This window comes from Mobula hypostoma, chromosome 9 (assembly GCF_963921235.1).
Source record: "Mobula hypostoma chromosome 9, sMobHyp1.1, whole genome shotgun sequence".
NCBI lineage: Eukaryota > Metazoa > Chordata > Chondrichthyes > Myliobatiformes > Myliobatidae > Mobula > Mobula hypostoma.
The window spans coordinates 84502353-84518601 of record NC_086105.1 but is presented as its reverse complement, the minus strand read 5'-3'; the positions used below and the strand labels follow the sequence as shown (position 1 = coordinate 84518601).

The 16249-nt window shown below is 44.6% G+C and overlaps 1 protein-coding gene across 1 annotated transcript in view; it reads left to right on the top strand.

Annotated features, from left to right (window-relative positions):
* LOC134351826 (protein kinase C beta type) overlaps positions 1 to 16249 on the top strand; it is a 405871-nt gene that overhangs the window by 297890 nt on the left and 91732 nt on the right. The window lies entirely within an intron of this gene.

The following is a 16249-nucleotide window of genomic DNA, read 5'->3' as shown; positions in this document are numbered from 1 at the left end:
CAGGTGTAATTTAATAAAGGTGAGGTTATCCACTTTGGTGGCAAAAACAGGAAAACAGATTATTATTTGAATGGTGGCTGATTAGGAAAAGGGGAGGTGCAACGAGACCTGGGTGTCATTATACACCAGTCATTGAAAGTGGGCATGCAGGTACAGCAGGCGGTGAAAAAAGCGAATGGTATGCTGGCATTTATAGCGAGAGGATTCGAGTACAGGAGCAGGGAGGTACTACTGCAGTTGTACAAGGCCTTGGTGAGACCACACCTGGAGTATTGTGTGCAGTTTTGGTCCCCTAATCTGAGGAAAGACATCCTTGCCATAGAGGGAGTACAAAGAAGGTTCACCAGATTGATTCCTGGGATGGCAGGACTTTCATATGAAGAAAGACTGGATGAACTGGGCTTGTACTCGTTGGAATTTAGAAGATTGAGGGGGGATCTGATTGAAACGTATAAAATCCTAAAGGGATTGGACAGGCTAGATGCAGGAAGATTGTTCCCGATGTTGGGGAAGTCCAGAACGAGGGGCCACAGTTTGAGGATAGAGGGGAAGCCTTTTAGGACCGAGATTAGGAAAAACTTCTTCACACAGAGAGTGGTGAATGTGTGGAATTCTCTGCCACAGGAAACAGTTGAGGCCAGTTCATTGGCTATATTTAAGAGGGAGTTAGATATGGCCCTTGTGGCTACAGGGGTCAGGGGGTATGGAGGGAAGGCTGGGGTGGGGTTCTGAGTTGGATGATCAGCCATGATCAAGATAAATGGCGGTGCAGGCTCGAAGGGCCGAATGGCCTACTCCTGCACCTATTTTCTATGTTTCTATGTAATGGCATCAATATGCTGGGCCCAAGATAAATCCTCAGAGATGTTGACACTCAGGAACTTGAAACTGCTCACCCTTTCCACTGCTGATCCCTTGATGAGGACTGCTGTTTATTGCCTCAACATCCCCTTCGGAAAATTCACAATCAACTCCACGGTCTTACTGATGTTGAGTGATCAATCTCACTCCTGCATACCTCTCGTATGTCACCTTCTGAAATTCTGTTTAGCAATAGTTGTGTCATTGACAAATTTATAGATGGCATTTGAGCTGTGCCCAGCCACAGTGTGGGTGTAGAGAGAGTAGAGCAGTGGGCTAAGCATACATCCTTGAGGTGTGCCAGTGTTTATTGTCAGCTAGGAGGCAATGTTATTTCTGACCTGCACTGACTGTGGTCTCCCAATGAGGAAGTTAAGGATCCGGTTGTAGAGGGAGTAACAGAGGTCCAAGTTTTGGAGGCTGTTGATTTGAATTGAGGGTATGATGGTGTTGAGTACTGAGCTATAATCAATAAACTGCAGTGATATAGGTGTGTTTCTTCAAAGAAAGGGGCTACCATTCCTCCACCATCAACACTGCCCTCAATCCACTTCTTTGATCTTGTGCACATCCACCCTCATCCCATCTTTCCACTGCCACACCAGGAATAGGGTTCCTTATATCACATACTAGCCAGGAATAGGGTTCCTTATATCACCCACTAGCCTCTGCATCCAGCATATAATTCTCCATAACTTCTGCCATTCCAATGGGATCCCACCAGCAGCACATCTTTCCCTCCCCCCAACTTTCTGCAGGATCACTCCCTACACAACTCCCTTGTCTACTCGTCCCTCCCCACTGATTTCCTTCCTTGTACATATACTTGCAAACGGAACAAGTGCTACACCCGCCCCTACACCTCCTCCCTCACAGGGCCTCAAACTGTCCTTCTAGATGAGGTGACACTTCACCTGTGAGTCTATTGGGGTCGCATATACAGTGTCTGGTACTCCTGGTGTGGCCTCCTGTATATCAGCGAGACCCGATGTAGATTAGAAGACTGCTCCGTCGAGTACCTTTGTTCTGTCTGCCACAAAAAGCGGGATCTCCTGGTGTCCACCCATTTCAATTCTTCTTCCTATTCACATTCCGACATGTCAGTCCATGGCCTCCTCTGCTGCCACGATGAGGCCACACTCAGCTGGAGGAGCCAGAACTTATAGTCCATCAAGGAAGCCTCCAACCTGATGGCATGAACATCGATTTCTCCAACTTCTGGTAATTCCGCACCCCCCCCCCACCCCACTCCACTCCTTCACTATTCCCCATTCCTGTTTCTCTCTCTCATCTTATCACCTCCCCCTTCACATTCTGCCGTGGACTTCTGTCCTCTCCTCTCAGATTCTTCTCCAGCCCTTTATCTCTTTCACCAATCAAATTCCCAGCTCTTTACTTTTCACCCATCACCTGCCATCTCGTAGTTCTTCCTCCCTTCCCCACTTCCTTGTTCTGACTTCTTCTCTTCCTTTCCAGTCCTGATGATGGGTCTTGGCCTGAAACATCAATTAGTTACTCTTTTCCATAGAGGCTGCCTGGTCTGCTGAGCTCCTCCAGCATTTTGTGTGTGTTTCTTTGGATTTCCAGCATCTTAAGATTTTCTTGTGTAGGTATTGCTACTGGCCAGCTGATCCAAGTCAGAGAGGAGAACCAATGGGATTGCGCCTGCTGTTGAACTATTGTAGTGATACGCAAATGGAAGTGGGTCCAGGTACATGCTGAGGCAGAATTTGATTCTGGCCATGACAACCTGTCAAAGAACTTCATCACAGTAGTTGTGAGTGCAACTGGGTGATAGTTGTTGAGGTAGATCACCCTGCTCTTCTTGGGCACTGGTATGATGGTCACCCTTTTGAAGCTGGTAGAAACCTCAAACTTCAGCAGTGAGAGATTGAAAATGTCCTTTAACACTTCCATTAGTTGGTAGACACAGGTTTTCAGTGCCTATCTGATACATGATCAGGGCCTGATGCCTTGCAAGGGTTCGGTCTCATGAAAGATGTTCTGACTTCAGCCTCCAAGACAGATCACCAGGTGCTGCAGGAAGTCTCACAAGTGTAGTCTTACTTTCCCTTTCAAAGCATGCATCGTGGTACATATTGGTCCCAACAACATAGGTAGAAAAAGGGAGGCGGTCCTGAAAGCAGACTACAAGGGGTTACGAAGGAAGCTAAGAAGCAGGATCTCAAGGGTAGTAATCTCATTTTGCTACCTGTGCCACGTGACAGTGAGGCTAGGAATAGAATGAGGTGGGAGATAAATGGGTGGCTGAAAGATTGGAGAGGGAGAAGGATCATTGAGACCTCTTCTGCGGCAGGTGAGACCTGGACACAAAGAACAGATTGCACTTCAATCTGAGGGGGACCGATATCCTGGGAGGACGTTTGCTATTGCTAGTGGAGAGGGTTTAAACTAGATTTGCATGGGAGTGGGAACCAAAGTGAAGCGACAGAGGATGAGGAGGTTGGAGCACCAGTAGAGACAGCTTTTAGGGATTTTGTGAGGGAGGATAGGCAGATGATAGAGCAAAGATACACTCAGCCGGATGGTTTGAGATGTGTCTATTTTAACGCAAGGAGTATCATAAACAAGGCAGATGAACTTAGAGCGTGGATCAATACATGGAACTATGACATTGTGGCCATTACAGAGACAGATGTCTCATAGGCAGGAGTGGCTGCTGAGTGTGCCAGGCTTTAGATGTTTCAAAAAGGACAGAGGGAGGCAAAAGAGGTGGGGGCATGGCATTGCTAATCAGGAATAGTTTCACGGCTGCAAAAAAGGAGGAAGTCATGGAGGGATTGTCACATTGTGGGTTGGTCAGAAACAGCAAGGGGGCAATAACTCTACTGGCTATTTTTTTTTATAGACCTCCCCCCCCCAATAGTAACAGGGATATCGAGGAGCAGATAGGGAGGCAGATTCTGGAATGGTGCACAATCTATTCCAGCTGCTACCATCTGGGAAATGGTACCGCAGCATAAAAGCCAGGACCAACAGGCTCCAGGACATCTAATTCCACCAGGCCATGAGACTGATGAATTCATCTAATTCCACCAGGCCATGAGACTGATTTGAGTGTACTCTATACTACATTGACTGTTCAATTTGTTATAAGTTATTATAAATTACTATGACTGCACATTGCACATTTAGTTGGAGGCGCAACATAAAGATTTTTACTCCTCATGGATGTGAAGGATGTAAGAAATAAAGTCAATCCAATTCAATTCAATTGTTGTGATCGGTGATGTTAACTTTCCTAATATTGACTGGCATCTCCTTAGAGCGAGGGGTTTAGATGCAGTAGAATTTGTTAGATGGAAACAGACCCCTGTTTCCATCCAGGGGGTCAGTGTGGACATGGTGGAGGATTACAAATACCTGGGGGTACGAATTGACAATAAACTGGACTGGTCTAAGAACACTGAGGCTGTCTACAAGAAGGGTCAGAGCCGTCTCTATTTCCTGAGGAGACTGAGGTCCTTTAACATCTGCCGGAAGATGCTGAGGATGTTCTACAAGTCTGTGGTGGCCAGTGCTATCATGTTTGCTGTTGTGTGCTGGGGCAGCAGGCTGAGGGCAGCAGACACCAACAGAATCAACAAACTCATTAGTAAGGCCAGTGATGTTGTGGGGATGGAACTGGACTCTCTCACAGTGGTGTCTGAAAAGAGGATGCTGTATAAGTTGCATGCCATCTTGGTCAATGTCTCCCATCCACTACATAATGTACTGGTTGGGCACAGGAGTACATTCAGCCAGAGACTCATTCCACCAAGATGCAACACAGAGCGTCATAGGAAGTCATTCCTGCCTGTGGCCATCAAACTTTACAACTCCTCCCTTGGAGGGTCAGACACCCTGAGCCAATAGGCTGGTCCTGGACTTACTTCATAATTTACTGGCATAATTTACATATTATTATTTAACTATTTATGGTTCTATTACTATTTATTATTTATGGTGCAACTGTAACGAAAACCAATTTCACTCGGGATCAATGAAGTATGACTATGACTATGTGTTCAAGAAGTTTCCTGATGCAATATGTAGATAAGCCAACTGGAGGAGATATTGATCTGGTATTTGGAAATGAACCTGGTCAGGTGTCAGAACTCTCAGTGGGAGAGCATTTTCGAGGTAGTAATCACAATTTTATCTCCTTTGCCATAGTGCTGGAGAGGAATAGGAGCAGACAGTTTGGGAAAATATCTAACTAAGGGAGAGGAAAATATGATGCTATTAGGCAGGAACTTGGGAACGGATGTTCATAGGGAAATGCATGACAGAAATGTGGCAAATATTCAGGGGACATTTGCATAGCATTCTGCATAGGTATTGAGGCAGAGAAAGGATGGTAGGGCAAAAGAACCCTGGTGTACAAAGGATGTAGAAAATCTACTTAAGAAGAAAACAAAAGCTTATGAAAGGCTCAAGAAACTAGATACTGTTAGAGCTCTAGAAAATTGCAAGGTTGCCAGGAAAAAGCTTAAAAATGGAATTAGGAGCCAGAAGGGGCAATGAGAAGGCCTTGGCGAGCAGGATTAAGGAAAACCTCAAGGCATTCTACAAGATGTGTGAGAGTAGGACTAATCAGGAGTGAGAGTGGAAATGTGTATGGAGTTGGAGGAAGTAGCAGAGGTACTTAATGAATACTTTGCTTGGCAGTTGTGGGGATGATTTACAGTGGACTGAAATGCTTGAGCATATAGGTGCTAAGAAAGAGCTTTTGAAAAGCATTGTTAGGTAAGTCACTGGGACTGGACAAAATATATGCCATATTTATATTTATTTATATTTATAAATATGGGAAGTGAAGCGGGAGATTGCTGAGCCTCTGGTGATGAGCTTTGCATCATCAATAGGGATGGGAGAAGTACTGGAGGATTGAAGGGTTGCAAATGTTGTTCCTTTGTTCAAGAAAGTGAGTAGAGATAACCCAGGAAATTATAGACAAGTGAATCTTACTTCAGTGGTGGCAAGTTGTTGGAGAAGATCCTGAGAGGCAGGATTTATGAGCATTTGGAGAGACATAAACTGATCAGGGATAGTCAGCATGGCTTTGTCAAGGGCAGGTCATGCCTTACGAACCTGATTGAATTCTTTGAGGAGGTAACAAGACACATTAATGAAAATAGAGCAGTGGATGTAGTGTATATGTATTTCAGTAAGGTATTTGATAAGATTACCCAAGCAAGGCTCCTTCAGAAAGTAATGAAGTATTTGATCCAAGGAGACCTTGCTTTGTGAATCCAGAATTAGCTTCCCTGCAGAAGGCATAGAGTGGTTGTAGACGGGCCATATTCTGCATGAAGGTCGGTGACCAGTGGTGTTCTGCAGGGATCTGTTCTTGGACCACTCCTCTTTGTGATTTTTATAAATGACCTGTATGTGGAAGTAGAAGGGTGGGTTAGTAAGTTTGCCAATGACACAAAGGTTGGGAGTGTTGTGGGTAGTCTGGAGGGTTGTCAGAGGTTACAACGTGACATTGATAGGATGAAGAACTGGGCTGAGAAGTGGCAGATGGAGTTCAACCCAGACAAATGTGAAGTGGTTCATTTTGGTAGGTCAAATTTGAAGACAGAATATAATATTAATGGTAAGACTCTTGGCAGTGTAGAGGATCTGAGAGACCTTGGGGTCCATGTCCATAGGACACTCAAAGCTGCTGCGCAGGTTGACAGTGTTGTTAAGAAGGCATATGGTGTGTTGGCACTCATCAACCATGGGATTGAGTTCAGGAGCCGTGAGGTAATATTACAGCTATATATGACCTCAGTTAGGCCCACTTGGAGTACTGTGTTCAGTTCTGGTCACCTCACTACAGGAAGGATGTAGATACTATAGACAGCATAATAGTAATTGAATTGACTTTATTTTTTGCATCCTTCACATCTATCCTTCTCCATATAAATGTGCAATATGCAATTTATAGTAATTTATAATAAATAGGATGTATAACAGGACAGTCACTATCACATTTGTATCAGCATGAATTAATCAGTCTGATGGCCTAGTGGAAGAAGCTGTCCCGGAACTTGTTGGTCCTGGCTTTTATGTTGTGGTACCATTTCCCGGACGGTAGCAGCTGGAACAGTTTGTGGTTGGGGTGATTCGAGTCCCCAATAATTCTTTGGATCCTTTTTACGCACCTGTCTTTGTAAATATCCTGAATAGTGGGAAGTTCACATCTATAGATGTGCTGGGCTGTCTGCACCACTCTCTGCAAAGTCCTGCGATTGAGGGAAGTAGAGTTCCCATACCAGGCAGTGATGCAGCCAGTCAGGATGCTCTCAATTGTGCCCCTGTAGAAAGTTCTTCGGATTTGGGATCCTATTCCAAACTTCTTCAACCATCTGAGGTGAAAGAGGCAATGTTGTGCCTTTTTCACCACACAGCCAGTATGTACAGACCACATGAGATCCTCAGTGATGTTTATGCCGAGGAACTTAAAGCTGTTCACCCTCTCAGCCCCAGGTCCATTGATGTCAATAGGGGATAGCCTGTCTCCATTGCTCTGTAGTCCACAACCAGCTCCTTTGTTTTTGCGACATTGAGGGAGAGTAGCAGATGTTGCCTGGATCGGAGAGTGTGCCTTATGAGAATAGGTTGAGTGAACTTGGCCTTTTCTCCTTGAAGCGACAGAGGGTGAGAGGTGACCTGTTAGAGGTGGATAAGATGATGAGAGGCATTGATCATGTGGATAGCCAGAGGCTTTCTCCCACGGCTGAAATGGCTAACTCGAGGGGGCATAATTTTAAGGTGCTTGGAAATAGGTACAGGGGAGATGTCATGTTGGTACCAATGACATAGATAGGACAAAGGAGGAGGTCCTGAAGAGAGATTTCCAGGAGTTAGGAAGGAAGCTGAGAAGCAGGACCTCCAGGGTAGTAATCTCGGGATTGCTACCTGTGCCACGTGCTAGCGAGGGCAAGGATAGTAGGATCAGGCAGATGAATGCGTGGCTGAGAGACTGGTGTAGGGGGAAGGGCTTCAGATTCTTGGATAATTGGGGTCTGTTCTGGGGGAAGTATGACCTGTTCAAAAAGGATAGGTTACACCTGAACCCGAAGGGGACCAATATCCTGGCGGGAAAGTTTAATAGAGCTGTTAGGGAAGGTTTAAACTAATTTGGCAGGGGGATGGGAACTGGAATGACAGAGCGGAGGAAGGGGAAAATAGAAATAAATCTATGATAGTGAGCAGTAAAGATGTCAGGAAAGACAGGCAGGTGATGGGGCAAATTTGTAGCCATTAGGATGAGTTGCAGTGCAATAAAGTTGCAGTGAAATCAAAGTGAAAAGTATCAAATACTGGTCTTAAGGTGTTATACTTAAATGCACGCAGCATAAGGAATAAGGTGGACGATCTTGTCGTACAGCTACAGATTGGCAGGTATGATATTGTGGCCATCACTGAGACCTGGCTGAAGGATGCATGTCTCTGGGAGCTGAACGTCTAAGGGTACACGGTGTATCGGAAGAATAAGAAGGTAGGCAGAGGGGGAGGCGTGGCTTTATTGGTAAGAAATGATATTAAATCATTAGAAAGAGGTGATATAGGATCAGAAGGTGCAGAATCTTTATGGGTTGAGCTAAGAATTTGCAAGGGTAAAAGGACCCTGATGGCAGTTATTTATAGGCCTCCAAACAGCTGCAGGGATGTGGACTACAAATTACAACTGGAAATAGAAAAGGCTTGTCAGAAGGGCAGTGTTATGATAATTGAGGGGGATTTTAACATGAGAGTGGATTGGGAAAATCAGGTCGGCACTGGATCTCAAGAGAGAGAATTTGTAGAATGTCTGCGAGATGGCTTTTTAGAACAGCTTGTTGTTGAGCCCACTAGGGGATCGGCTGTACTGGATTGGGTATTGTGTAATGAAATGGAGGTGATTAAGAGAGATTGAAGTGAAGGAACCCTTAGGAGGCAGTGATCATAACATGATTGAGTTCACTGTGAAATTTGAAAAAGAGAAGCCGAAATCTGATGTGTCCGTATTTCAGTGGAGTAAAGGAAATTACAGTGGCATGAGAGAGGAACTGGCCAAAGTCGACTGGAAAGAGATACTGGCGGGAAAGAGGGCAGAGCAGCAGTGGCTGGAGTTTATGCGAGAAGTGAGGAAGGTGCGAGACAGGTATATTCCAAAAAAGAATAAATTTTCGAGTGGAAAAAAGATGCAACCGTGGTTGACAAGAGAAATCAAAGCCAAAGTTAAAGCAAAGGAGAGGGCATACAAGGAAACAAAAATTAGTGGGAAGACAGAGGATTGGGAAGTTTTTAAAACCTTACAAAAGGAAACCAAGAAGGTCATTAAGAGGGAAAAGATTAACTATGACAGGAAGCTAGCAAATAATATCAAAGAGGATAATAAAAGCTTTTTCAGGTATATAAAGAGTAAAAGACAGTTGAGAGTAGATATAGGACCGATAGAAAATAATGCTGGAGAAATTGTAATGGGAGATAAGGAGATGGCAGAGGAACTGAACGAGTATTTTGCATCAGTCCTCACTGAGGAAGACATCAGCAGTATACCGGACACTGAAGGGTGGCAGGGAAGAGAAGTGTGTGCAGTCACAATTACGGCAGAGAAAGTACTCAGGAAGCTGAACAGTCTAAAGGTAGATAAATCTCCCGGACCAGATGGAATGCACCCGCATGTTCTGAAGGAAGTAGCTGTGGAGATTGCGGAGGCATTAGCGATGATCTTTCAAAAGTCGATAGATTCTGGCATGGTTCCGGAGGAGTGGAAGATTGCAAATGTCACTCCGCTATTTAAGAAGGGGGCAAGGAAGCAAAAAGGAAATTATAGACCTGTTAGCTTGACATCGGTGGCTGGGGAGCTGTTGGAGTCGATTGTCAAGGATGAGGTTACAGAGTACCTGGAGGCATATGACAAGATAGGCAGAACTCAGCATGGATTCGTTAAAGGAACATCCTGCCTGATAAACCTATTACAATTTTTTGAGGAAATTACCAGTAGGCTAGACAAGGGAGATGCAGTGGATGTTGTATATTTGGTTTTTCAGAAGGCCTTTGACAAGGTGCCACACATGAGGCTACTTAACAAGATAAGAGCCCATGGAATTACGGGAAAGTTACATACGTAGATAGAGTGTTGGCTGATTGGCAGGAAACAAGAGAGTGGGAATAAAGGGATCCTCTTCTGGTTGGCTGCCAGTTACCAGTGGTGTTCCACAGGGGTCCGTATTGGGGCCGCTTCTTTTTACATTGTACATCAACGATTTGGATTATGGAATAGATGGCTTTGTGGCTAAGTTTGCTGACGATACGAAGATAGGTGGAGGGGCGGGTAATCTGAGGAAACGGAGAGTCTGCAGAGAGAAGTACAATGTTGGAAAGTGTATAGTTAAGCACTTTGGCAGAAAAAATAAATGGGCAGACTATTATTTAAATGGGGAAAGAATTCGAAGTTCGGAGATGCAACGGGACTTGAGAGTCCTCGTACAGGATACTCTTGAAGTTAACCTCAAGGTTGAGTCAGTAGTGAAGAAGGCGAATGCAATGTTGGCATTCATTTCTAGAGGAATAGAGTATAGGAGCAGGGATGTGATGTTGAGGCTCTATAAGGTGCTGGTGAGACCTCACTTAGAGTACTGGGGGCAATTTTGGTCTCCTTATTTGAGGAAGGATGTGCTGACATTGGAGAGGGTACAGAGAAGGTTCACTAGAATGATTCCGGGAATGAGAGGGCTAACATATGAGGAACGTTTGTCCGATCTTGGACTGTATTCCTTGGAGTTTAGAAAAATGAGGGGAGACCTCATAGAAACATTTCGAATGTTGAAAGGCATGGACAGAGTGGATGTGGCAAAGTTGTTTCCCATGATGGGGGAGTCTAGTACGAGAGGGCATGACTTAAGGATTGAAGGGCGCCCATTCAGAACAGAAATGCAAGAAATGTTTTTAGTCAGAGGGTGGTGAATCTATGGAATTTGTTGCCACGGGCAGTTAGTGGAGGCCAAGTCATTTGGTGTATTTAAGGCAGAGATTGACAGGTATCTGAGTAGCCAGGGCATCAAAGGTTATGGTGAGAAGGCGGGGGAGTGGGACTAAATGGGAGAATGGATCAGCTCATGATAAAATGGCAGAGCCGACTCAATGGGCCGAATGGCCGACTTCTGCTCCTTTGTCTTATGGTCTTATGGTAAGTTTTTCACATAGAGAGAGGTGGGTGTGTGGAATGCACTGCCAGCAAAGGTGGTAGAGGCAGATACAATAGGGTCTTCTAAGAGATTCTTTGATAGGTATGTGGAGCTTAGAAAAATACAGGGTTGTGCTGTAGGGAAATTCTAGGCAGTTTCTGGAGTAGGTTTTCCAGCTGGCATAACATTGTGGGCTGAAGGGCCTGTAATGTGCTGTAGATTTAAATGTTCTATGCCATTTCACTCTTCTGTGATTGAAGCATCATAGCCATTCACGATGTTAAGATTTGCCTTGTGGGAAGTAATGGCCCGCAAACCCTGCCAGAACTGATGTGCGTCCCATTGTTTAGTCATGTTTAAAATAGCCTTTGGTAGATCGTACTTGCACTTCTTGTATAGTTCTAGATCACCAGTCTTGAATGCCATAGATCTTGCCCTCAACAGATTATGAATGTCTTAAGTTCATCAATGCTTTTAGTTTGGGTACGTCCAGTATTTTGTGGAAGGCGCACACTCATCCACTAGGTTTTGATGAAGTTGGTGACAACTGTGGTGTATTCACTTAGAGTCAATGGTGAGGAGGAGGACTACACACTGCTGGTGTTTAGGGTGGCAGTGAAGGTTCTCCATCTCTGGTGCTGCTCGGGGCTTCCTTCATCATGCCAATAGCTTCCTCTTGTTTTTCACTACTGTCAGTCATGCAAGTCCTGGGTGAAGAAGACTCAGGAATACCGTCACACTCAGATGTAGAAGGAGTCTTCACTGCTGTTTCCATAACAATTTTGTTTTACCAGTCAGGGTTGTTACTCCTCAGCAGAACCTCTGAACCTGGAGGACTGGTGGACCACTCTTTGTCTGGCCTCTACCCTTTGACCTGTATGGCATGGGTGACCCTACTAAGAGCCAAAACACAAAGCCCTGACTCCAGCCAACATAGCCCTCTGGGTCATTGAGGCATGCAAGCCTCCAAACCCTATGATAAGGTTGTGGTCCTCTTGGATTCAAAGGTGAAGACCTGAATATTTTCCTGTCCACAGATTCAAAGCAGTCTTTTAAGCATTAATCTGTCTTCCTTGACCATATCTGCAGTCTTTAGTCTCCGCCTGTACACTGGTAATAGAAGTACAGCTAGGTGATCGAACTTTCCAAAGTGCAGATGTAGTATGGCATGGTAAGCGTTTTTGATATTGGTATAACAGTGATCAAGTGTGCTGGTTCCACAGGTGATATCTTGGTGGTAGTTGTTCAAAGACATCCTCAAGCTAACCTGTTTGAAATAACTTGCAAAGATAGGGAAGGTATCAGGGTGCTTAGCTTTGTGGTAGCTGATCACAGTGAGCTCCTCCAGTGCCTGCCTGACATTGGCCAGAGGTGGAATGTGCAGCATTACCAGGATTATGGCAGAAAACTCCCTCGGCAGATAAAATGGACAACACTTGACTGCTTGATGTACCTGGTTAGATGAACAGGACGGAGACAGAACCTTCACATCTGTGTACCATGATGAGTTAATCATGAAGCACACTCCACCTCTTCGGTCTTCGAAAGACTCAGCTGATCTGTCTTTACAGTGAATGGTGAAGCCCTTAGGCTGCAGCACTGCCTCAGATATGGCAGGGGGCACCATGTTTCTGTGAAGCAAAGTATACAGCAGTTCCTGATGTCCATCTGGTACTGCAGCAGTGCTCTGAAGTCTTCAGTTTTAATTTTCAGAGACTGTATGTTCACCAGGAGGATAGTTGGGAGTGGGGATCTAAGGGTTCTGTGTTTCAATTGCACTTGCAGACCAGCCCACGTTCTTGCTTCCTGTTTTTTAAAGGGGAACTGCACTCATGACCTGAGTCTGGTGTCCAGAGTCCACCAATTTTGAGGATTTTTTTTTTAAATGTCTTTAAACATTGTTGCTTAATATTACCCATGGCTACAACTAGATTTTAGCTGTTGTAACTTAAATGGGAATATTTGATGATTTCTATCGGACCTGCATGCAAAAAGTCTCCAATTGTCAGCTCCATCTTCCTTATTACGGCTGTGCTGAGACAGGACAGACTGAAGAGCTCATACACTAGAGCTATGTACGTGGAACTGAGGTATCAGAAAGAGGTAATCACATTAATGCGATCACCCAATTGTCAGCAGAATTTAGAGGGGCATATTTGTAGAGAGTTAGCAGATGGTTGCTAGAAAAATAAGACTGTGATAGTAGGTGATTTTAACATTCCACATATTGACATGTAAAAGAACTTGATGGGATAGAGTTTGTCATATGTGTTCAGGAAAGTTTCCTTAATCAGTATACAGAGGTTCCAACTAGAGAGAGTGTGATACTGGATCTCCTATTTAGGAATGAGACAGGCAGTGTGTGTAAGGAAACATTCTGGATCTTGTGATAATAATGCCATCATTTTCCAGATAATTATGGAAAAGGATAGGTCTGGTCCTCAGGTTGAGATTCAAAATTGGAGAAAGAGCAATTTTGATAGCATCAGAAGGGATATGGCAAGTGGATTGGAATGGTTCTTTGCTGTCAAAGGGATGCTTGGTAAGTGGGAGGCCTTCAAAAGTGAAATTTTGGGAGAACAGATCAGGGTAATAGGCAAGGCTATCAGGTTTAAGGGACCTTGGCTTTTGAGATATATTGAGGTCCTGGTTAAGAAGAAGAAGGAGGTACATAGCAGGTATAGGCAGCAAGGAACAAATGAGGCACTTGAGTATAAGAAATAGGGAAATTAGGAGGCTAAAGGAAGGCATGATGTTGCTCTTACAGACAAGGCGAAGGAGAATCCCAAGGCTTTCTACAGGGGTCCTGGCAGAGGTATTTAAAATAACAATCTATCCTCCAGTCCTCTGGTACCAGTTAGGTGCTGGAGGACTCAAGGATAGCTAATCTTATTCCATTGTTGAAGAAAGGCTCTAAGAATAAGCCAAGAAATTATAGGCATCAATGTGATATCAGTAGTGAGTAAATTATTGGAAGGTATTCTCAAGGGCCAGATATAAGCATTTGATTCAATAGGGCTTGATTAGGGTAATCAACATGGTTAGTGTATGGGAGGTTATGTCTAACCTATCTTATAGAGATTTTTCGAGGAGGTTACCAGAAAAGTTGATACATAAAGGTAGTGGATGTTGTCTATGGACTTTAGCAAGGCTTTTGATAAAGTGCTGCGTGGTAGGCTAGTCAAGAAACATATAGAAACATAGAAACATATAAAATAGGTGCAGGAGTAGGCCATTCAGCCCTTCGAGCCTGCACCACCATTCAGTATGATCATGGCTGATCATCCAACTCAGAACCCTGTACCTGCCTTCTCTCCATACCCCCCGATCCCTTTAGTCACAAGGGCCATATCTAACTCCCTCTTAAATATAGCCAATGAACTGGCCTCAACTGTTTCCTGTGGCAGAGAATTCCACAGATTCACCACTCTCTGTGTGAAGAAGTTTTTCCTAATCTCAGTCCTAAAAGGCTTCCCCTTTATCCTCAAACTGTGACCCCTCGTTCTGGACTTCCCCAACATCGGGAACAATCTTCCTGCATCTAGCCTGTCCAATCCCTTTAGGATCTTATACGTTTCAATCAGATCCCCCCTCAATCTTCTAAATTCCAACGAGTATAAGCCTAGTATCTTCTAAATTCCAACACATATAAACTTAGTCCAACGAGTATAAGCCTAAGAAGGTGCTTTCACTTGGCATTCAGTATGAGGCAGTAAATTACTGTAGATTTGACATTAACTGAGCGAGAGAAGCTAGAGAGTGGGAGTAAATGGTTGCCTCTGTTACTGAAGGCCTGTGACTAGTGGAGTGCCACAGGGATCAGTGCTGGGTCTGTTGTTGTTTGTTATCTGTATTAGTGATCTGAATGTAGTAAACTGGATCAGCAAATTTGTGGGTGACAGCCAGATTGGAGGTGTAATGGACAGCAAGGAAGACTATCAAAGCTTTCAGTGGGATTTGGACCAAATGGAAAACTGGGCTGAAGAATGGCAGATGCAATTTAATGCAGACAAGTGTGAGATATTGCACTTTGGGTGGACAAACCAGGGTAGGGCTTACACAGTGAACAGCAGGGAATTGGAAGAGGGGTCTGTAGATACAGATAGTCATAGTCATACTTTATTGATCCGGAGGGAAATTGGTTTTCCAGATCCGTAATTCCTTGAAAGTGGTGTTACAGGCAGATAGGGTCATAAAAAGAGCATTTGGCATATAGAAACATAGAAACATAGAAAATAGGTGCAGGAGTAGGCCATTCGGCCCTTCGAGCCTGCACCGCCATTTATTATGATCATGGCTGATCATCCAACTCAGAACCCAGCCTTCCCTCCATACCCCCTGACCCCTGTAGCCACAAGGGCCATATCTAACTTCCTTTTAAACATAGCTAATGAACTGGCCTCAACAGTTTGCTGTGGCAGAGAATTCCACAGATTCACCACTCTCTGTGTGAAGAAGTTTTTCCTAACCTCGGTCCTAAAAGGCTTCCCCTCTATCCTCAAACTGTGACCCCTCGTTCTAGACCTCCCCAACATCGGGAACAATCTTCCTGCATCTAGCCTGTCCAATCCCTTTAGGATCTTATACGTTTCAATCAGATCCCCCCTCAATCTTCTAAATTCCAACGAGTACAAGCCCAGTTCATCCAGTCTTTCTTCATATGAAAGACCTGCCATCCCAGGAATCAATCTGGTGAACCTTCTTTGTACTCCCTCTATGGCAAAGATGTCTTTCCTCAGATTAGGGGACCAAAACTGCACACAATACTCCAGGTGTGGTCTCACCAAGGCCTTGTACAACTGCAGTAGTACCTCCCTGCTCCTGTACTCGAATCCTCTCGCTATAAATGCCAGCATACCGTTCGCCTTTTTCACCGCCTGCTGTACCTGCATGCCCACTTTCAATGACTGGTGTATAATGACACCCAGGTCTCGTTGCACCTCCCCTTTTCCTAATCGGCCACCTTTCAGATAATAATCTGTTTTCCTATTTTTGCCACCAAAGTGGATAACTTCACATTTATCCACATTAAATTGCATCTGCCATGAGTTTGCCCACTCACCCAACCTATCCAAGTCACCCTGCATCCTCTTAGCATCCTCCTCACTGCTAACACTGCCACCCAGCTTCGTGTCATCCGCAAACTTGGAGATGCTGCATTTAATTCCCTCATCCAAGTCATTAATATATATTGTAAACAACTGGGGTCCCAGCACTGA